Here is a 22,382-nt window from a genome sequence, read left to right as displayed (position 1 = left end):
CTCAATTCCTTAACCCTTTATAGTGAGCCTGAAACATGATTTCAATAGTACATTTAAAAAGACATCTCGCAAATGTTAGTAAATGCAGTACAAACAGAATAGTCTGAAACTAAAGAGGATCAACCAGTAAACTGAGAAGAATACATAGGAAAAAGGTATAAACAGTCAAAGAAAAAAAAAAAACGGTTATGGTAGAAAAGAAAAGCTAATCTCTATAATGGAATGCCTTCCTCACAGTAAGCACTCAATAAATATTTGTTATCAGATTTACAGGATGGCTAATATTGATTCTCAAGGAGACGAAACAGACGATCAAAATGACTACGAGTTATCGGTTGCAAAAGAAATAGTAGAAACATAAGGTCCATACTAAATCCATGACAGATGAATGCAATAAAAACAGAAATGATGTTGCAGAAAAAGCTAATCAGAAAAATACATAAAATACAAAGAATATATTTTTTAATGAAAGAAATAGACTGAAAGAATGTACAAGATGACAACCACAAAAAGAAATGTGGCTTAGAGAACCACCTGCAAATAACGAAAGTCTTTGAACAGATGATCTCAAATCTATAATTAAAAGTTTAATAGGAAAAAGGCTGTCCAGAAACAATAGAAGGATTTGATCCAAATACTAATATAAAAGATATATAGAATCCTGAAAAAAATGAACAACTAGGCACTATGACTATGACATTCTCATACTTTTTAAGTATTAAAAACAAAACTCTGCCCAGGATTTGGAGGTTGCTGTGAGCTGTGATGCCACAGCACTTCTACCAAGGGCGATGTAGTGAGAAAAATTTAAAAAAAAAACTCTGCTCATAGAGAAGACCCAAACCCAAATTTCTTCCAATTTTGCAGAGGGTATAAATCCCAGATAGGCATTTATAACTCTCAGAGAAAGTACTTTTACCTCAAATTATTTAACAAAGCAAGTAGACTCCTTAAGCAAATAAAAAGATCTCTTAAAACTTTGATCCTGTCTTGAGAAATGTACCCATCATATATCTTGCTCCAAAATATGGCTGAGGCTCGGCGCCAGTGGCTCAAACGGCTAAGGCATCAGCCACATACACCTGAGTTAGCAGGTTCAAATCCAGCCCAGGCCCGCCAAACAACAATGACGGCTGCAACCAAAAAAATAGCCAGGCGTTGTGGCAGGCACTTGTAGTCCCAGCTATTTGGGAGGCGGAGGTAGGAGACTCGCTTGAGCCCAGGAGTTGAAGGTTGCTGTGAGCTGTGATGCCATAGCACTCTACCCAGGGCAACAGCTTGAGGCTCTGTCTCAAAAAATATATATAGGCTGGGCGTGGTGGCTCACACCTGTAGTCCCAGCGCTGTGGGAGGCCGAGGTGGGTTGATTGTCTGAGCTCATAGGTTCAGGACCAGTATGAGCAGCAATGAGCCAGAATAAGACCCAGTCTCTACTAACAACATCAAAAACAGCCAGCACTGCCAGAGGAAGAAGAAAATGAACAAAAAAGGAGTACTTCAAACAAAGAAGAATGAACAAGCAAACTGAAATTAAAAATAAAAAAAATATTTTCTTCAAAAAAAAAAATATATATATGGCTGAAAGAACTACCTTACATGAGACTTAAATGTTTAAGTTTTAAAAATAAGACCAAATAATCAAAATCAATAATTTCTCATCGAAATGATAAATAAAATGTTAGATAGGAAAAGAGTAATTGTCAAGACAAAATTATTAGTAAAAGGATAACAAAAAATAAGAAGCAACTGAGAAAGTGGGGGAGAAGCAGTATCAGCATGTGAAGATAAATTAACAAGTAACATCTCTAGATGGGGTGCCACCCCAACCAAATGCATATGTGAATCCTGATTCAAACATCCCATTTAAATAAAAGATATTGTTGGGACAACTGAGAACACCTGAATATGGCCTAGGTAATAGATGACATTAAGAAATTACTGTTAATTGGACTAAAGGTAAAAAGAAAGTGGTTATACATTTTAAAACTTTCTGAAATATTATCGGGTAAAATACAATGTCCAGTAATGGGGGAAGGCAGATAAAACAAACTGGCAAAATGTTGCAAATATGGGGCAGTGCCTGTGGCTCAAAGGCGTAGGGCTCCAGCCCCATATGCCACAGGTGGAGGGTTCAAACCCAGCCCCAGCCAAAAACTGCAAAAAAAATAAAAATAAAAATAAAAAATGTGAAGCTGAATGAAGAGTATATAAGATTCAGGCTGGGCTGGTGGATTGCCTGAGCAAGAATGAGACCCCATCTCAAACAGTCAGGGGTTGTGGTGGGCGTCTGTAGTCCCAGCTAACTTGGGAGGCTGAGGCAAGAGAATCACTTGAGCCCAAGAGTTTGAGGTTGCTGTGAGCTGTGACGCCATAGCACTCTACCGAGGGTGACAAAGTGAGAGACTCTGTACAAAAAAAGTATACAAGGTTCATAATACAGTTTTCCCTACTTTTATGCATATTTAAAAATAAGAAGTTTCAAAAATTAACATTTACTGAAAATCTACTAAGTACCAGGCACTGCCTATAAATTCAACACAAAGAAATACAGTAAAGCGGAGGTTCTTAACCTAGGATTCATCCAGAAAGATATCCATAATTTCTACTGATGACAACAGCATAGATACTACTGCCACTATGTTTTATTGCCTATATTCATAACTTAAAGAAATACTAAATCTCAGTTCAGGATAAGTGAGAATGATGGTATAATATTTTTTCCTGTCCAAGCTGCAGACCCTTTGAAATCTATCCACGGCACTCCAAAGGTTATATCACTCTGCAAATATTCATTAAACACCTAAAACAAGATAGTCACTGCTAGGCACTAGGGATACAAAAGTGAGAATAACATGATCCTTAAACTATACAAATTACAACAGGGTGGCACTAACACCAGAACAGATGGTGAACTAAATGGAACAAAAGTCTAGAAACATCCCTAAGAGTGTGTGTTTCTGTGTATGTGTGCATACATATATACATATATGTATGAATTTAGCAGATGATCAACGTTCCCATTTTCAAAACAGTGAAGAAAGAATGGATTCCTTAACAAATAACATTACAACGTTTTAGAAAAAATTAAGTTAGCAATGTAATTAAAGGGTATGGACTCTAAAACTCAACTATCTAAGGCTAGGCACAGTGCCTCATGCCTGTAATCCCAACACCCTGGGAAGCCAAGGTGGACGGATTGCTTGAGATGAGGTGTTCGAGACCAGCCTGAGCAAGAGTGAGACCCCGTTTCTACCAAAAATGAAAAACTGAGGCAAGAAGATCATTGAGCCCAAGAGTTTGAGGTTGCTGTGAGCTATGAGGCCACAGCACTCTACCAAGGGCAACGAAGTAAGACTGCCTCAAAAAACAAAATCAAACAAACAACAACAACAACAAACCCTCAACTATCTGAATCTGAATTTTGGCCACTTACTAGCAGGGCACACTTCAGCAAGTCAATTTACAGTGATACTAACAGGGAAAATAACAGTACCTCTATCATAGGGCTGCTGAAAGTACTAAATGAGTCAGCACATACAAAGCATTTTGTTTTGTTTGGGTTCAGTTTTGTTTTCGAAATGGGGTCTCACTCTGTCACCCAAGCTAGAATGCAGCCTCAATCTCCCAGACTCAAGCACTCCTCCCACCTCGGCCTCCCAAAGCACTGGGATTAAAGGTGTGAGCCACCATACCCAGCCAATACATGTAAAGCCTTTAGGTCAGTGCCTGGCACATAGCATGCAGTCAAAAATATTAGCTATTATTATTATTACTATTACATCACATCAGAATAAATTCCAAATTGAGTAAAGATTTATTTTATTTATTTTTGTGCGTGTGAGATAGAGTTTTACTCTGCTGCCCAGGCTAGAATGCCATGGTGTCAGCATAGCTCACAGTAACCTCCAACTCTTGGGTTCAAGAGATCTTCCTGTCTCAGCCTCCCGGGTAGCTAGGACTACAGGCACCTGCCACAACACGCAGCTAATTTTTCTATTTTTTGTAGAGATGGGTTCTAACTCTTGTTCAGGCTTGTCTTGGAACTCCTGAGCCCAAGGGATCCTCCCCCTTTGGCCTCCCAGTGTGTTAGGATTACAGGTGTGAGCCACTGTGCCAGGCCTGAGTAAAGATTTAAATACCAAAAAAAAAGAAAAAAAATCATGAAAGAACTACATGAATATATAATAGGTATTTATCTAATCTTGGTGAGGGAATACTTTCCTAGGAGTGATATCACAGACAAAATGTATTTAAAAGACCAATTAATTTCACTACATTAAATTATTAAAAATTTTATATTTGCGGCTCGGTGCCTGTGGCTCAAGCGGCTAAGGCACCAGCCACATACACCTGAGCTGGCAGGTTCGAATCCAGCCCGGGCCTGCCAAACAACAATGACGACTGCAACCAAAAAATAGCTGAGCATTGTGGCGGGCACCTGTAGTCCCAGCTACTTGGGAGGCGGAGGCAGGAGAATCACTTGAACCCAGGAGTTGGAGGTTGCTGTGAGCTGTGATGTCACAGCACTCTATGCAGGGTGACAGCTTGAGGCTCTGTCTCAAAAAAAAAAAAAAATTTTATATTTGGAAAACAATAAACTCAAAAGGTAACTGGCAAACTGCAAAAAACATATGTATTAATAGTATATATGATCTGAATTATTATAACATCCTTAATATTAAACTGTTGCAAAATCAGTAAAATAAAATAAAATTCACATTTTGTTAATCCTGAGTTGATGAACACTTAGGTTGATTCTACATCTTTGCAATTGTGAATTGTGCTGAAACAAACATTTGAGTGTCAGTGTCTTTTTGATAAAATGACTTCTCTGCCTTGGGGTAGATATCCTGTGGTGGGACTACTGGATGGAATGGTAGGTCTTTGAGTTCTTTAAGGAATCTCCATGTATTTTTTTTTTTTTTTTTTTAGAGACAGTCTCACTTTATGGCTCTCGGTAGAGTGCTGTGGTGTCACAGCTCACAGCAACCTCCAATTCCTGGGCTTAGGCAATTCCCTTGCCTCAGTCTTCCGAGTAGCTGGGACTACAGGCGCCCACCACAATGCCCAGCTATTTTTTTTGTTGCAGTTTGGCCAAGGCCGGGTTCAAACTCGCCACTCTCGGTATATGGGGCTGGTACCCTACCCATTGAGCCACAGGCACCACCTGGAATCTCCATGTATTAAGCATACCTTTCACTCTGTATCCATGCCAGCATCTATTGTTTGACTTTCTAATAATAACCATTCTAATGGGGGTCATAGCTCATTGTAAATATGTGTTTTTAAAATGATTATCCAGTATCACATATAAGTAGTAGAAAAAGATATGAACCCAGGCCATCTGGCTCAAGAATCCATGCCTGAAGGTGACCATTGAGACATGGGTGACATATCTATGACATAAAGAAAACAGCTGAAGCCCTTGGGATAGCTGAGATCCCAAAGGAAAAGAATATACAAAAATAAGGAATAATAAAACATGTTCCTCAGTGTTGTTACAAGGGTTAAATCCATCATATGTCATTATAATATAAATGCATTAAATATCATTATAAATGACATTTATAAAGCCTTCAACAATGCACAACTCACGGAGCTAGTCCTTCACTAAAGATACTCACTAAGGATAATTCTTCAATGTGATAGTAGTATACGAAAGGAACTAAATTAGATTAAAATAAGTTTAAGGAACATAACGAGATATAGTATGTCGTTATAGGTTTGATAGTGGTATAGACAAACAATGACATGGAAATTTTAGGGTCAATGGGTGCTATGGTCTGAATGTTTGTGCCCATCCAAAATTTATCCATTAAAACCCAACCCCAGGGTGATGATATTAAGAAGTGGGGCCTAGGCGGCGCCTGTGGCTCAAGGAGTAGGGTGCCAGTCCCATATGCCGGAGGTGGCGGGTTCAAACCCAGCCCTGGCCAAAAACCACAAAAAAAAAAAAAAAAGAAGTGGGGCCTTTGGTAGGAGATTAGGACATGAGGGTAAACACTCATGAATGAGATTAGAAGAGGCTTGAGGGACCCCATTTGCCCCCTTTGCCATCTGAGGACACAGCTAGAAGGTGCCATCTATGAAGAAGAGGCCCTTACCAGACACCAAATCTGCTGGCCTCTTGATCTTGAAATTCCCAGGCTCTGGACTATGAGTAATAAATTTCTGTTGTTTATAAATTACCTGTGTTTTTTTGTTGTTGTTGTTATAGCAGCCTGAATGGATTAAGACGATCTGAACGTGGTCTGGATATTAGAAAAAATTAATATTTACTGAATTGGAAAATGGAGATAATTGAAAAATAAGATAGAATGAAAAACCATGTATAATTTGATCTTCCTTTGGTAAAAAAGAATATAAGTAACATATACATATTGTTTCTCTGTCTGCGTAGACAAAGACCTAAAAGGGGATGCACTAGGAGTTTAAAAAAGAGATCTACAGATATTGGTAAAGCTTTTAATTTTTTTACAATGTACAACAATGCACATACTATATTTTTAAAAGAACCAATTTTTTTTTTTTTTTTGAGACAGAGTCTCACTTTACCACCCTCAGTAGAGTGCTGTGGTGGCACTGCTCACAGCAACCTCCAATTCTCTTGCCTCAGCCTCCCAAGGAGCTGGGACTACAGGCACTTGCCACAACACCTAGCTAAAAAGAACCAATTTAAAGTTGAAGTTGATGATAAAGATAATTTTCTATTTTGTAGTTTTCTACTAAAAGAGTTCATAGACACAAAGAAAACAGCACCAAACCTCCAACTGCACCAGCTGGCTCTGGTGCTTAAGCAAAGAAGAGGCACAGTAGAACACTCTTCCGTTGCCAACTTCTCATTCCTCTCTTCTGCTCTGAGCGAAATTTTAGCATGATTGCCTCCCTCTCATCTATGTCATACTAAGATGACAAGACACCATGCCCTACCTTGCATCTCCAAGGGAGCCCAGGAAACAGGCAGAAGCGAAGAGCCTGAGAAATGCCAAGCACTGTGCACCCTGTATCCTCCTATAGGCAAAAACAACTTTCTTTCTTTTTTCTTTTATTTTTTTTTATTTTATTTATTTATTTATTTATTTATTTTGTAGAGACAGAGTCTCACTGTATATTTACTTATTTATTTGTTTATTTATTTATTTTGTAGAGACAGAGTCTCACTGTACCGCTCTCAGGTAGAGTGTGTGGCACACGGCTCACAGCAACCTCTAACTCTTGGGCTTACGCGATTCTCTTGCCTCAGCCTCCCGAGCAGCTGGGACTACAGGCGCCCGCCACAATGCCCGGCTATTTTTTTGTTGCAGTTTGGCCGGGGCTGGGTTTGAACCCGCCACCCTCGGCATATGGGGCCGGCGCCCTACTCACTGAGCCACAGGCGCCGCCCTCTTTTTTCTTTTTGGGGACACAGCGAACAGAGTCCTGGTTAGAATGCAGTGGTGTCACAATAGCTCACTGCAACCCCAAACTCCTAGGTTCAACCAAGCCTTCTGCCTTAGTCTCCCAAGTAGCTGAAACCACGGGGGGTGTGCCACCGGGCCTGCCTACTTTTTTCTGTTCTTAGCCACCCTTGCTTAGGCTGGTCTCAAACTCCTGGCCTCAAGGGATCATCCCGGCTCAGCCTCCCAAAGGGCTAGGATTACAAGTGGGAGCTACGGCTTCCAGCTGGAAAGTAATTTTCATAGGAAGGAGGTAAGAGTGTATGGAGAAGGCTCTCCTTTGAGATTACACAGGCAGCAGCGATTTTCTCCTGGAAAAAATTCTAACTTTAGGGTTTCATTCGGGAAGTGGTACCAATTTAAAGACCAGGTGACAGGAGGGCGGGTATTAGGGAAGTAAGGGCAGGCCCACTGTGGACAGAACAGGAAGGGAGGACACATCTTTGCTTACTACACTCTCCTGTTGGCTGCAAATCCCACCAAAGTAGAATTTACAAGGTAGATGTGGTTGTATTCCAACCAACCAGCTGAGGACTCTGACCAGTTTCTTACTCAACTTTAAAACTGCCTCAGCATTCAGCATATTGCCTGTTACACAGTAAACATTCAGCAAGTAAACACAAATGTAAGTGAACAGTCTGAACCAACTGAAAGTTTATGGACCAAGTTATATAACTTTTGGGGTTAAAAGAACTTAATATGAAAGAGAATCAAAAGTTAACATACTATTAAGAACATTTGGTGCAATATAATCAAAAGATTGAAGTTCCAGAACCCAGCATGGTATCTGGGGTTTAAGAGGTACTGCTCAATAGATTTCTGCTGAATGCCCCAGGATTTTTGTGCACCCCAAGCTTTCAGATCCAGTATGAGATATTATTTAAAGTTCTGTGTTCTCACTTTCATGCTAACTTTCAAAGTTTTTCAGGAAAAAGATTCCTGAGGATGGAAAAACTTTTAAACTATTACACACTGTGCCAATTCACTGGCCTGGTAAGGGCTATACTGATCTATTCTCATGAGTTCTACTTGAAATCTTATATGGACTAGTTGAACAGGCTTAAGCTTTAGTAGAACCATCCATCCCAAGCATCTGTGAGCCCAGGAAGCAGATTTTACTTCCACTGGCCACCTGTGTACCCCAAAAAACAGTGCACAGTTGGGGGTTGTGCCCAATTCTACAGCCACAATGCAGCTCCTCTGACAAAGAGCTCCAGGCCTCTCTCTTAGAAGCTGCTCCCATTCGTTTTCCATCTGTTTCCTCTGTCCTTCCTCACCCTCTTCACACTATTTTCATAATGTAACCTTCTACCACTGTCCTAACCTGGCCCAGCTTTCTTAGAGAAATTTCTTTTTTTTTTTTTTTTTAAGACAGGGTCTCCTCAGTTGCCCTGAGGTTGAGTGATATGGCGTCATAGCTCACAGCAACCTCAAACTCCTGGGCTCAAGCGATCCTCTTGTCATAGCCTTCCAAGTAGCTGGGACTATAAAGACCTGCCACACGCCTGGCTAGTTTTTCTATTTTTAGTAGAGATGGGGTCTCACTTTGCTCAGACTGGTCTGGAACTCCTGAGCTCAGGCAATCCACCCACCTCAACCTGCCAGAGTGCTAGGATTACAGACATGAACCACCCCAGCTGGCCTTCTTAGAGGAATTAACTTTTGCATATAAAATGTCATTTAGAGCCCTGTACAGGATTTTTTCCCCTGAGACAGAGTCTCACTCTGTTGCCCCAGGCTAGAGTGCTGTGGCATCATAGCTCACAGAAATCTCAAACAACTGGGCTCAAGCCATCCTCCAGCCTCAGCCTCCCAGAGTGCTAGGATTACAGCCGTAAGCCACAGCACTCAGCCTGCCACATACAGAATTATGGCAAAACATCAGGTCTCCTGCTTCTTGCACCCAAACTCTCTTTAAAAGCTCAGCACAAGCTCAGTGCCTGTAGCTCAGCGGCTAGGGCACCAGCCATATACACTGGAGCTGTCGGGTTCAAATCCAGACCAGGCCTACCAAACAACAATGACAACTACAACCAAAAAATAGCCGGGCATTGTGGCAAGTGCCTGTAGTCCTAGCTACTTGGGAAGCTAAAGCAAGAGCATCTCTTAAGCCCAAGAGTTTGAGGTTGCTGTGAGCTGTGATGCCACAGCACTCTACCAAGTATGACAAAGTGAGACTCTGTCTCAAAAAAAAAAAGCTGAGTACATACATCTTACCTGAGAATTAGTATATGTCATCCTCTCTAAAAGCCACCACAAATTTCAAAACCAGAAACAAACAAATGCTACACTAATACCTGGGTTGCTGCAAGGGCTTCCTAACTTGTCTGAGCCTCCAGTTTCTTTCTCAATCCCAATCCATTTTCTGTACTACTGATTATATATCATCATAGCTACAGAAAAAGACAAAACAATATTTAAAGCTTGTTCACTTGCCTCCTTCTCGTTCCAAATTTAAAAGTCTTCAAGATGACATCAAGATTCTGCCAGGAATGTCTTTAATTTTCAGCTAACAGCAACAACAACAACAACAAAAAGATTCTGCAAGATATGATTCACCTTACACAGCCTATTCATGGACCTCTTTCATAAGCCTGCTGATTCAATTAAGACAACCTAATTCCCATCCCACACAAGCCAAGATCTTTTCTGCCTCTAGGCTTTTGCTCATGCTGCCCCCCATCTACCCCTCAAAGGGTCCTTCTCCATCCTGAAAGCTGCACTCTACTAGGAAACTGAACTAGAAGTCAGAATACCTAGAATCTAGACAAGTTCTAACATAAAGTAGCTATGTGCCTTTGAACAGCCCTTTGCCTCTCTGGGCTCAGTTTTCCCATTCATAAAAGTTGGAATACTGTACTTCACTTTAATAGTATTAATAGCTTGATAGTTATACACCCAACCAAATCCAATCTGTCCTTCAAAGTCTACAAGTCCTCCAAGAATATTCTCTGAGAACTCCAGCCTACAGTATTATCTCTCCTCTGAGCCCCCATGTCTGGAATCCAGAACACATCACACAGTGCATTCATATAACCAAGATTTTCTGAGCATTTTTTCTTGGCCATATATTATGGCAAAGCCTTGGTAATAAACATAAAGCCAATTAGGACTCAGACCTGTCTCTATCACCTGTATAATAACCCTTTCCTCTCCACTATTTTATCCAAGTGAAGCTGTGTTAAACATGAACAACAAATACAAATGACACCATTACATTTAACAAAATATTTAAAGAAAACCTTCCATGTACTGTTCTAAAAAGTAAAGGTAGCAGTAAACAAATGGATCAAGTCCCTAACCTCATGGCCTTTATTCAATTGGGAAAGCAGACAAGAAAAACACCAAAAGGCGTAATATAATCTTAGGAAGAGAAACAAAACAGGGATTAAAGAGCAACTGAGGCCGTTTTACACAGTATGGTCAGGGAAGGCCTTTCTGAGATGGTGCACTGGAGTCCACACTCAAATGAACTGAGGCTACAAACTAACAATATTCAAGGGGAGGAGCATCCCAGGCGCAGGGCAAAGGCCCTGAGACAGAAAAGATGGGAGGAAGCTGGGAGCAGGAGGTAGGGCTAAGGATTAGATCACATAAGGACTTGCAGCAAATGGGGATTCTATTTCTGTATGTTGGGATTCCACACGAGGGTTAAGTAATGCTCTGGTTGCTACATAGAGAAGAGATTGTAAAGGGACAGGAACAGAGGAGCCAGGACCATTTACATGCTATACAGAACCAGTCCGGACTTGGCATCCAGTGTCCAACTGATTAAATCACATGTGGGGCCTCCAGCTTATGAGCTGTCTGAGCTCAAGAAAGTTCATCTCTCTGTGTCTTGGGTTCCATACCTGTAAGTGAGGATAACAACAGTACCTACATGATAAGATTGTCTGGAAGGTTAAATCAGTGCACATAAAGCCCTGAGAATAGAATCTGACACAGAGCAGTAATTTAAAGCCATGGGATCACCTAAGAAAAGTGCAGAGACAAGAAGGGGCTGAAAACTGAGCCCTGGGGCATTCAAACATCTCCAAAGGACTCTATTTGCCCAAGATCTGCCACAAGCCTACATGTCCTAAGCCTTGTCTGAGGTTCTAAACCCTTTGTATGTAAATCATGATTTAGAACTTAATAATTTGATACTTTATAATAGTTCTTTTTTTTTCTTTTTTGTTGAGATAGTCTCAAGCTGTTGCCCTGGTTAGAGTTCTGTGGCATCATAGCTAACAGCAACCTCAAACTCCTAGGCTTTACTGGTTCTCTTGCCTCAGCCTCCGAGGTAGCTGGGACTACAGGCACCCACCACCACGCCTGGCTATTTTTTGGTTGTAGTTGTCATTGTTGTTTGGCAGGCCCGGGCTGGATTCGAACCTGCCAGCTCCAGTGTATGTGGCTGACACCCTAGCCACTGAGGTACAGGCACCGAGCCTGTGATAATTCTTTAGATAACAATTTTATGTTCCAAGTTCAGGGTTTTTTTTTTCTCACAGTTGTCTTATATAGCTACCATCCTGCTTGGCATAGGGTCACAGACTTACTCAGGTGTCTATAAATACTCATTTATGGCTCAGCGCCCATAGCACAGTGGGTACAGCACCAACCACATACACCAAGACTGGTGGGTTCAAACCCGGCGTAGGCCAGCTAAACAATGACAACTGCAACAAAAAACAGCTGGGCGCTGTGGCAGGCACATGTAGTCCCAGCTACTTGGGAGGCTAAGGCAAGAGAATAGCTTTAGCCTAAGAGTTTGAGGTTGCTGTGAGCTGTGATGCCACAGCACTCTACTGAGGCAACATAGTGAGACTCTGTCTCAAAAAAACAATAAAATAAAATAATAAATACTCAGTTCAGTGCCTGTAGCTCAAAGCCAATGGCGCCAGCCACATACATGGGGGCTGGCAGGTTGAAACCCAGCCTGAGCCTGACAAACAACAATGACAACTACAACCAAAAAAAAAGTAGCCAGCCAGGTGTTGTGGCAGGTGCCTGTAGTCCCAGCTACTTGGGAGGCTGAGGCAAGAGAATAGCTTAAGCCTAAGAGTTTGAGGTTGCTATGAGCTGTGACGCCACAGAACTCTACAGAGGGTGACATAGTGAGAATCTGTCTCAAAAAAATAAATAAATACTCATTCATGGATTAATTATGTCATCTAAATTTCAAAGAAATCATATAAGGCACTATGCTTTCTTTTAAGAAAAAAATAATCATCTTCCTCTTTAAAGAATGATGTGCAATTTTAAGTCATACCCTCAGTACCACTCACCACAAGTCCCATCTTGGCAGAGACAGTCACACTGGACAAAGCACTATACCATCTAACATGCCAATTCCCTGCTTGACCTCCTAATCCTCATGCTTTGTGTATGAAATTTTCCATCTCTCTTTTCTTGGTGATTTGTCTAGGTATAAAACCTCCCGTACTTTGCAATGGGTCACACTCGCACCTCACTTAACTGCCATGGCCCTAAAAGAATTGAAATGCTGGAGCCAAAATATCTCCAGAACAACAGAAGCACCAAATCGCAGGAGGGATAGAGGGAAAGAAAATGGGCATAATCCAAATACATATCCAGACAATCATTCAGCAGAGTTCTTCCCACCAATGTACAGGAGTCACAGTGCCTTCAAATAGTTACTATGAGTATTTATAAAATGACCTCAAGTGGTAAGAGTTTCCAACAGAACAAAGGTACAAGTCAATGAGGGGAAAACAGATTTTTAGCTTTTTCACTTCTTTATTTACTTCCATAGGACTATCTGCCCTTCTGTTTTTCTTCCCTGTCCCTCCCCTCGCCAAAGTGACAAGCCACAGAAAATAATGCTGAGCCACAAGGACCAGCTCTTGATGTGGCTTCAAACAAGTCTGAGCCTCATATCCTGAGATCTACCCACTGGCCCTCCAGGGACCAGTAAGAGTGACAAATACATGGGAACTATGTTGGCAACTCAAATGTGGACATAGCTTGGCATAGGACCTTGCTTCCAAATTGGCTCTTATGCAAATCTGGAATAGACAAGGGTTGCTAGATGTCATTTCACCAATACCTTTCAGCAGAGCTATTTCTAATTCTGATTACTGAGTTATTTATGGGGAATTTAAAAATGGTCCTTCTGAAAAAAGATATCTAGTAGCCACTGCCTATGTCCTATGACTCCTTATGGCACTTTCTGTACAAACACTATGGTCCTAAATACTATTCTAATTCAAGGCAATGACCTGTCAAAATACAGCTGTTGGGGTGGGGGAGGGGGGAGAATAGCAAAACAGAACCCTATCAACCGATATCTCTGATTAATTAGACATCAAGTATTCAAATAAACACCATGACCTGCTAACCCTGACCCCACAGCACAAAACATTCATTTGCAAGTTGGGTTTTCTTCTTCTCTAAGTCTCTACGTATAGATTCTAGTGCCCACTGAGAAACAAAAAGCTTTCCTCTCACACAAATACACAATTTTCTTTCTTTTTTTTTTTTTTTTTTTTTAGAGACAGAGTCTCACTGTACCGCCCTTGGTAGAGTGCCGTGGCGTCACACGGCTCACAGCAACCTCTAACTCTTGGGCTTACGCGATTCTCTTGCCTCAGCCTCCCGAGTAGCTGGGACTACAGGCGCCCGCCACAACGCCCGGCTATTTTTTTTTGTTGTTGTTGTTGTTGTTGCAGTTTGGCCGGGGCCGGGTTTGAACCCGCCACCCTCGGCATATGGGGCCGGCGCCCTACTCACTGAGCCACAGGCGCCGCCCTCTTTTTTTTTTTTTAAGAGACAGAGTCTCACTTTGTCACCCTGGGTAGAGTGCTGTGGCATCACAGCTCACAGCAACCTCCAGCTCTTGGACTTAGGCAATTCTCTTGCCTCAGCCTCCCAAGTATCTGGGACTATGGGCAGTTTGGCCAGGGCCAGGTTCAAACCCGCCACTCTTGATATATAGTGCCAGCATCCTACTCCCTGAGCCACAGGCACCGCCCCAGAGAAGAAGAAAACCCAACTTGCAAATGAATGTTTTTGTGCTGTGGAGTTAGGGTTAGCAGGTCAAGATGTTTATTTGAATGCTTGATGTCTAATTTTCAAGAAAACTTGCATTCCCCTTGGACTTGGTCACAGTTAATAGAAGCCTTTTGGGTCTAAGCACTTAGAATCCATCCCAGGCTCAAGAGGCAAGACAAGTTCTCAGGAAAAGCTTCTCTAAAGCAGTCTTCAACACTGACCACTGAGTGGCACTTCCTAATGCAAGAGGATATTATGCTAACCAGAGTTCCCAGCAATAGTAAATGTAAGCTAACATGACTAATCGGAAAAATAACTGACTAGGCCCTGTTTACTCCCTAGAAAATATATCTCTGTTGAGCCTTATCAGGGGTCAGCTCAGCACCCAGAGTAGAGGCCAGACTGATGTTTAAACAGCCACTTCCCAAGAGAAGTATTTGAATCAGGAGGTACCCAACACTCAATCCAAAAATAATTCATTGATTCATCAAACCCCTAACATGAAGCATGTTCACAGAGGAAAAATAATACGAGAAAAAACAGATGTTTAGAAGCACTAGCCCAGTACTTTTTCCAGAGCAGACATTCAAAAACTGTTGGACACAAGAAAGAAAAAGTGGATGAACGAGAGCAGTACATAGTGCTTCCCCAAAGCCCGGTGTCCAACAAAACATCTCGGGACACTAACTTCTTGATTAGAGGCACTTTCTACCCCACTCCAGGTAGCTTCCTCCAAAAGGAAGAATAGAGAAAGGGGCGGGTATCACAAATATCTAGATTCAAACTTGTCCTTAGCTAAAGTAACATACGCGATCCCAACTTTACATCAAAGAAAGACAAAAAGCCACCAAAACTGACTCTTGTTCATTCAAAGTAGTTTCCAGAACACCAACAAACAGGGTCATATTCCCAGAATTTTCTTTTTTTTTTATTTATTTTTTTTTGTAGAGACAGAGTCTCACTGTACCACCCTCGGTAGAGTGCCATGGCGTCACACGGCTCACAGCAACCTCTAACTCTTGGGCTTACATGATTCTCCTGCCTCAGCCTCCCGAGCAGCTGGGACTACAGGCGCCCGCCACAACGCCCGGCTATTTTTTGGTTGCAGTTTGGCCGGGGCTGGGTCCGAACCCGCCACCCTCGGCATATGGGGCCGGCGCCCTACTCACTGAGCCACAGGTGCCGCCCCAAGAATTTTCTAATAACTATGGCCTTTTATCACAAAAGGCCCATAAAAAAAGAATGTTTCTGATGCTATTAACAAAGAGTTAAGATTATTTCTTTTTTTTTTAAACGTTTTTATTTATTTATTTATTTACTTTCAATTTTTCGCCGAGGGCTGGGTTTGAACACACCACCTCTGGCATATAGGGCCGGTGCCCTACTCCTTTGAGCCACAGGCACCACCTAAACAGATTATTTCTAAAGTATCCGCTTTGAGAGCCTAAATTCCAGTTTAAATAAATGATTCCCACACTTGCAGAAATTAATTAGGCTAATCTGTTCCTTTTAGTGCAATCTTGCTAAGGCTTGATTCTTTTTAAGCCTTTAAAGGACCTTTAATTTCTTTAAAAGATCATCCCCAATGTTTATATATATTCTGCAATTAGTTATGCTGATGGGGGAAAAGCACATTTTACTCCAAAACGCTCCTTTCAATTTGAAAGCTCTAATTGCCAACCTGATACTGACTTCCTACATAAAACAAAACACAAAGCAACAATTATAATCATAGCTCTGAAAAGTAGGATTTATATAGAAAAAACAGAGAAAGTTCGGTTAATGGGACAATCTGTACATTTGTTAGCTGCCATTGCGGTTCAGGAAAGACAATGTGTTCACTCTATGAAAAACTGTGCATTCAATAGGAACAGGAAAACAGTAAAAGTAAGAAACGCTAAAAGAAATTTAGGCTAACTATAAGAAGATAATCTGTGATCATCAATCTGGACATCTTCCTTGAAAGCACGTCTTATGGAGGCTGTGAAAACTCTTGAGAAAGATCAAATCTCATAAGAAAGATTTAAGGAGGTGAAGTAGGTTAAAAATAGTCAAAGTTGTATTATAATAGGAGATTACACCTGAGTATCAAAAGAATATTCCAGTCATAGAGAATTGTCCAGATACCATTCCCACTAACAAATGATTTAGATAATAAAAGGATACGCCAGTTCTAGTCTTGTAAGTTTTTTTAGCTATCTCAAAAATCCAAATCAAGCCAGAAACATTGGCTCACACCTGTAAACTCAGCAACTCAAGAGGCTAAGGTAGGGCTCGGCACCTGTAGCTCAGTGAGTAGGGTGCCGGCCACATACACAGAAGCTGGAGGGTTCAAGCCCAGCCCTGTTAAACAACAATAACAACTGCAGTTGTGACGGATGCCTGTGTTCCCAGCTGAGGCAAGAGAATCCCTTAAGCCCAAGAGTTTGAGGTTGCTGTGAGCTGTGATGCCATAGCACCTACCGAGAGCGACATAGTGAGACTCTGTCTCAAAAAAAACAAAGGGTGGCGCCTGTGGCTCAGTGAGTAGGGCACCGGCCCCATATACCGAGGGTAGTGGGTTCAAACCCAGCCCCGGCTGAACTGCAACCAAAAAATAGCTGGGCGTTGTGGCAGGCGTCTGTAGTCCCAGCTGCTCAGGAGGCTGAGGCAGGAGAATCGCGGAAGCCCTACAGCTAGAGGTTGCTGTGAGTCCTGTGACATCATGGCACTCTACCGAAGGCGGTAAAGTGAAACTCTGTCTCTACAAAAAAAAAAAAAAAAAAAAGAGGCTGAGGTAGGACGATCCATTGAGGCAGAAGTTCAAGATCAGCCTAGGCAACACACCAAGACCCCTGTCTCTTACAAAAAAAGGAAAGAGAAAAGAAAAAGCAAAAACCTAAATCACTCCTTTAACAAAGTATAAAAATGACAAATACTTACCAAATAAACAAACATTAACAATTGTGCAAGCAATTTGTCAAAAATGCAACAAAACATTCTGGACATTTAAATAAGAGCACTGCCAAAGTCTCTTTTTGAGGCCCCAGCTCTCAAAATCAAGCTAAAGAGCATTCCTACAGGAACACATACCAAAAGATCAGCAAATGACTAACAATGAGCTCTGCCATTCTCTAGCGGAATGACCAGATAACCTCTAACTAGAGGCTAGAGATAAATGACTTTCAGGTGATACAAGATACAAACTGGGAGAAGAAACCAAGGGACTGATCAGGTCATGACCCCTTCCTATGTCTGGTCCTAAGGTATTACCTGGTCTAAAAGAACTAAGAAAAATTGAGCTAAGAAATCTCTTAAACATCAAATTCCAGAAACTTCTGAATAGATGGCAACCCTGGAACTTTAACCCATGTGTTTAGCCTCAAAATCCCATATACAAGAGAGGTCACATTCCTCAGAGGTCCAAAACCCAAACTGAGTCATATCCTGACACAACATAAGGTGCTAGTGTTAATTTCAAGTATCAAAGCCCTACTCAATAGGGTCAGCTTTCCAGAATTAGAGGCTCTTAAAGGGAAAAATTGGTAAGGAGATCTGAGATCACAGTTTGGTTTCAATTTTTTTTTGACTCTAACATTAGTTAAAATAAAAGAAAACTTCTGTAGTTAACAAATTTAATTCTTCTGCCCATTGGCTGCTCTTTCTTTGTATAACCTCCTGCTATCTCAGCCTAAGAACCAAGTCTTCACAGCACTAAAATGTTGGAAGAGGGGCCTAGAGGCTACAAGAGGAATAGCAAAAAATCCAGATTGCATTCAAAGAGGGAGACAACCCACTACTGCCCTTCCTGAACACCCATACCAAAAAATAAAATAAATGGGTTTTTTTGTTTGTTTGTTTTTGAGACGCAATCTTACTCTGTTGCCCAGGCTAGAGTGCAATCTCAAACTCTTAGGTTCAAGAGATCCTTCTACCTCAGCCTCCCAAGTAGCTGGGACTACAGACACCTACCACAATGCCCAGCTAATTTTTTCTATTTTTAGCTGAGACCAGTCTTGCTCTTGCTCAGGCTGGTCTCAAACTTCTGAGCTCAAGGGGTCCTCCTGCCTCAGCCTCCCAGAGTGCTAGGATTTATAGGCCTGAGCCACCACAACTGACCCAATTGGTCTCATTATTAGGAGAAGTAATTTCAATTCATTTTTACTTTACCAGTACCAGGTTTTAAAATTCAACATTTTTAAGAAACAAGAAAACTGGGGTTGGGGAGAAAGGCACATCAATTTAAGTAACGTATTTAAGGCAAGGAAAGACTTTTTTTTTTTTTGGCCAGGGCTGGGTTTGAACCCACCACCTCTGGCATATGGGGCCGGCACCCTACTCCTCTGAGCCACAGGTGCCACCCAAGACTTTTTTTTTTTAATTTCACATGTACATATTGTATAATGGTAGAGGAAGGACTTTTAAACAAATTACAAGATTGATCACCTCTCAGGGTAATCATGAAAGAAAAAACTTTTCACCAAAGCATTGCAAAATGTGGGAAACATAAAAACAAACCACTAGAGCCACTGCTCTACATTCCATTTCTGTATTTGCCTGGTAAGATTCAGCTCTTTTCTGACCCCCAGACACCCTATGGTCACTGCAACTACTTCCCAACCAGTGAACCAAGCTACTGACTGCAGGGTACTACAGGGCAGAAATTGAAACACCTAGATATTGTCCTTAAGATATAAGGGTTAAAAAAAAATGGAACATCCAGATATCTTAGCTATATTTGCTGCTTTTAACCTCCTAATTAAGAACTAAGACTGTGGGCGGCGCCTGTGGCTCCGTGAGCAGGGCGCCGGCCCCATATACCGAGGGTGGCAGGTTCAAACCCAGCCCCGGCCAAACTGCAACAAAAAAAAAGAAAAAAAAGCCGGGCGTTGTGGCGGGCGCCTGTAGTCCCAGCTACTCGGGAGGCTGAGGCAGGAGAATCGCCTAAGCCCAGGAGTTGGAGGTTGCTGTGAGCTGTGTGATGCCACGGCACTCTACCGAGGGCCATAAAGTGAAACTCTGTCTCTACAAAAAAAAAAAAAAAGAACTAAGACTGTACATGACTTGTGATGAGCATGTTACATTCCTGTACACAGATAACACATTAAATCTTCTAAAAAACACTTCTTTCTCAAAAATCTTTAAAAGCTAGACAATGTCTACAGGATAAAGTTCCAGCCCCTGAGCCAGAATTCAAGCTGACCACAGCCGGACTCAACTGGACCTCCCACTGCTTGTTGCAGAAGGCAGCTGTGAAAGCACATGCTTCAGTCCAGTCATTGGAATTCCAGCTCCACCACTCACTACTTGTGTCATCTTGAGCAGGCTACCTATCAGTCTGATCTCTCTTTCAAACAAGAATTCCCTCATCTTTAAAACAAGAGCAATAGGGCGGCGCCTCTGGCTCAGCGGGTAGGGCGCCGGCCCCATATGCCGAGGGTGGCGGGTTCAAACCCAGCCCCGGCCAAACTGCAACAAAAAAATAGTCGGGCGTGTGGCTGGCGCCTGTAGTCCCAGCTACTTGGGAGGCTGAGTCAAGAGAATCGCCTAAGCCCAAGGATTTGGAGATTGCTGTGAGCTGTGTGACGCCACAGCACTCTACCCAGGGTGATCGGCTGAGACTGTCTCTACAAAAAAAAAATAAATAAATAAAACAAGAGCAATAATACCTACATCATAACCCTAAATGATAAAAGAGAGAATGGCATGTGGCACAGTTGATGTGCAGATTACTTTTCTCCCAGTTCCAATCCAAATGGCCTGCTCTCTGTTCTCTTGAAAATTTTCTCCAGCAACTCTCTACCAGTTTCAGAACCCCACTGTGCTTCATAAAAGGCCCAGTTGAAATCTCTTCTACTTCATAATGAAGCTACCTTGCTACCTACCCTGCCTCCTCAGAATCATTTTCTCCTTGAGCTTTCTTCTTGTTTCTTTTTTTTTTTTGAGACAAGAGTCTTGCTCTGTTGCCCCGGCTAGAGTTCAATGGCTTCATCATAGCTCACTGAAAACTCCAACTCAACTCCTGGGCTCAAGTCATCCTCCTGCCTCCGTCTCGTGAGCAGCTGAGACTACAGGTGCCTGCCACCATGCCTGGCTAATTTTTCTATTTTTTGTAGAGACAGGGTCTTGCTCTTGTTCAGGCTGGTCTCCAACTCCTGAGCTCAAAGGATCCTCCTACCTCAGCCTCCCAGAGTGCTAGTAGGCATGAGCCACTTTGCCCACCCAAGCTTTGTAATGTTTATATTCTAAGCCAATTGATCTGAAATTATTCTTGTGTGTCACTCCTCTTTCCTCCAACGAATCTACAAACTCAAGAGCAAAGATCTTACCAATTATCAAGCCAATCACAATCTAAATTCAATAAAGAATACTTTGAAGGTAAGAGCTGCCTTGGATTACCAAAAATGAGTACCCATTTGGACCAATTAAGGGATAATAACACTCCCAACATACACTCAAATAATTCTCTACCCCTTAAGAAATCTTAGGAAGTTTTTCCAAAGGTAATATTGGCTAGATAAATAAAAAGGAAGACTAAATCTATGTTAGTCACCTGGGAACTCTCTGCCAGGCCAACAGACTCCAGGAAGCATTCAACCAATTCAACAGGCTCTTTTTGGGTTTTTGCTTTATTATGCTGTCTTCAATTCAGCATGGGACAGACTAGGAACAATTCAGTCTCTATCTGTTTAGCTTTCTTGAACCCAGATCATTTCTGATCCCTTAGAAAATCCTACTTCTGAGGGAAAAAAAAAAATCAATGAAGGGATTCACCTTCTGAAAAATATTACTTAAAGCAAAACAAACAAAGCAATAAAGCAGCCACTTGGGTTTTCACTTGTGGCCCTATCCTAAAATGGCCAGTTGAAGTGTGTGCATCTAAGAGCTAATTCAAATCGGCTTGGAGATGGGATATTGACTTCTTCACCATTTCCAAGACCTGCCGTCCAAACAGGCTGGTTGGGGATAAAAGCAAGAGCTGGACTAAGGTAGAATTATGGCAAATTCTGTCATCTAGAGAAGCAGCTGTTTTATTTATATTGAAGTAATTATAAACTACGTACATGTAAATATCCTAGGAAAATGCAACTAACCCTCATTAAAAACACTTTAAAACATTAGTCTCTCGGTTACCAAATTCTTGAACAAGGTGTTATAAGCGTTGGCTCAAAAGTGTTCCCCTCCTCTTGGGTCATTTAAAAAAAAAATCTTTAATATTTAGTGCACATCAGAATAAGAACAAAAATGGTAGGCAACTACCCACAAATGAACAGTTTAACTTGTTGGAGTGATGGAGTACAAGGTTAATTTTCCTTTGTTTGAGTTTCGTGTGTGTGTGTGTGTGTGTGTGTGTGTGTGTACGCGCGCGCGATACAACTCCAGGTAGGAGCTCAAGACAGCCGCTGCAGAGCAAGTTGGGCGGCGGCGTCGAGGGGACAAGGCGGCGCGCAGAGCCGGAGCGGCCGGAGGCCGGAGCCCGGTCTCCGCTCGGCACACAGAGGCTCTTCACTGCCCCGGACCCTCGTCTCGAGGTTCCCCACCCCCAACGCGCGGCCCCAGTAGGGCCGGAAAGCAGAGCCCGCCACGACCGCCTGCCGGGGAGGATAGTCCCCACCGGCCCGAGGAGCTGCCCGCCGCCTGCTCCTCTACGGCCCCCACGTGAATATTCCCGGAGCCGGCGCACTGCCGCGGGGGCAAGGAGTCGGAATAGCGGGAAAACGGCTGGGAGGGCAGGGGCAGGGCAGGGCGCGCCAAAGCCGTAGCTGGTGCCCCTCCTGCCCGCCACCGGCCAGGAACTGGGACACAGGGGCAAGCAGGCGACCTCTCGGCGGCGGGCTCGAGATACTTACCTCTGCGCTCCCCAGCCAGGCCGGTTGCTCCACACCGACGGGAGTTAGCCAGGAGCCGCGCAGCCTGGAGGAGCAGCCCTTCTTGCAGAGAGAGCAGGCGGCGGGCAGGCATCCGCGCCCC

General features: G+C 42.5%; 1 protein-coding gene across 3 annotated transcripts in view; it reads right to left on the bottom strand.

Annotated features, from left to right (window-relative positions):
* DENND2B (DENN domain containing 2B) overlaps positions 1–22,382 on the bottom strand; it is a 173,717-nt gene extending 151,335 nt beyond the window's left edge. Inside the window, exon 1 of one of the 3 annotated variants that reach the window (XM_053562349.1) lies at positions 22,262–22,382. The gene's annotated coding sequence lies outside the window, so the exon portion shown is untranslated. The remainder of the gene's footprint in view (positions 1–22,261) is intronic. The other 2 variants (XM_053562346.1, XM_053562347.1) reach the window with 2 other exon arrangements.

The sequence above is a fragment of the Nycticebus coucang genome, chromosome 14 (genome assembly GCF_027406575.1).
Source record: "Nycticebus coucang isolate mNycCou1 chromosome 14, mNycCou1.pri, whole genome shotgun sequence".
NCBI lineage: Eukaryota > Metazoa > Chordata > Mammalia > Primates > Lorisidae > Nycticebus > Nycticebus coucang.
This window is presented reverse-complemented; position numbering and strand designations above follow the sequence as displayed.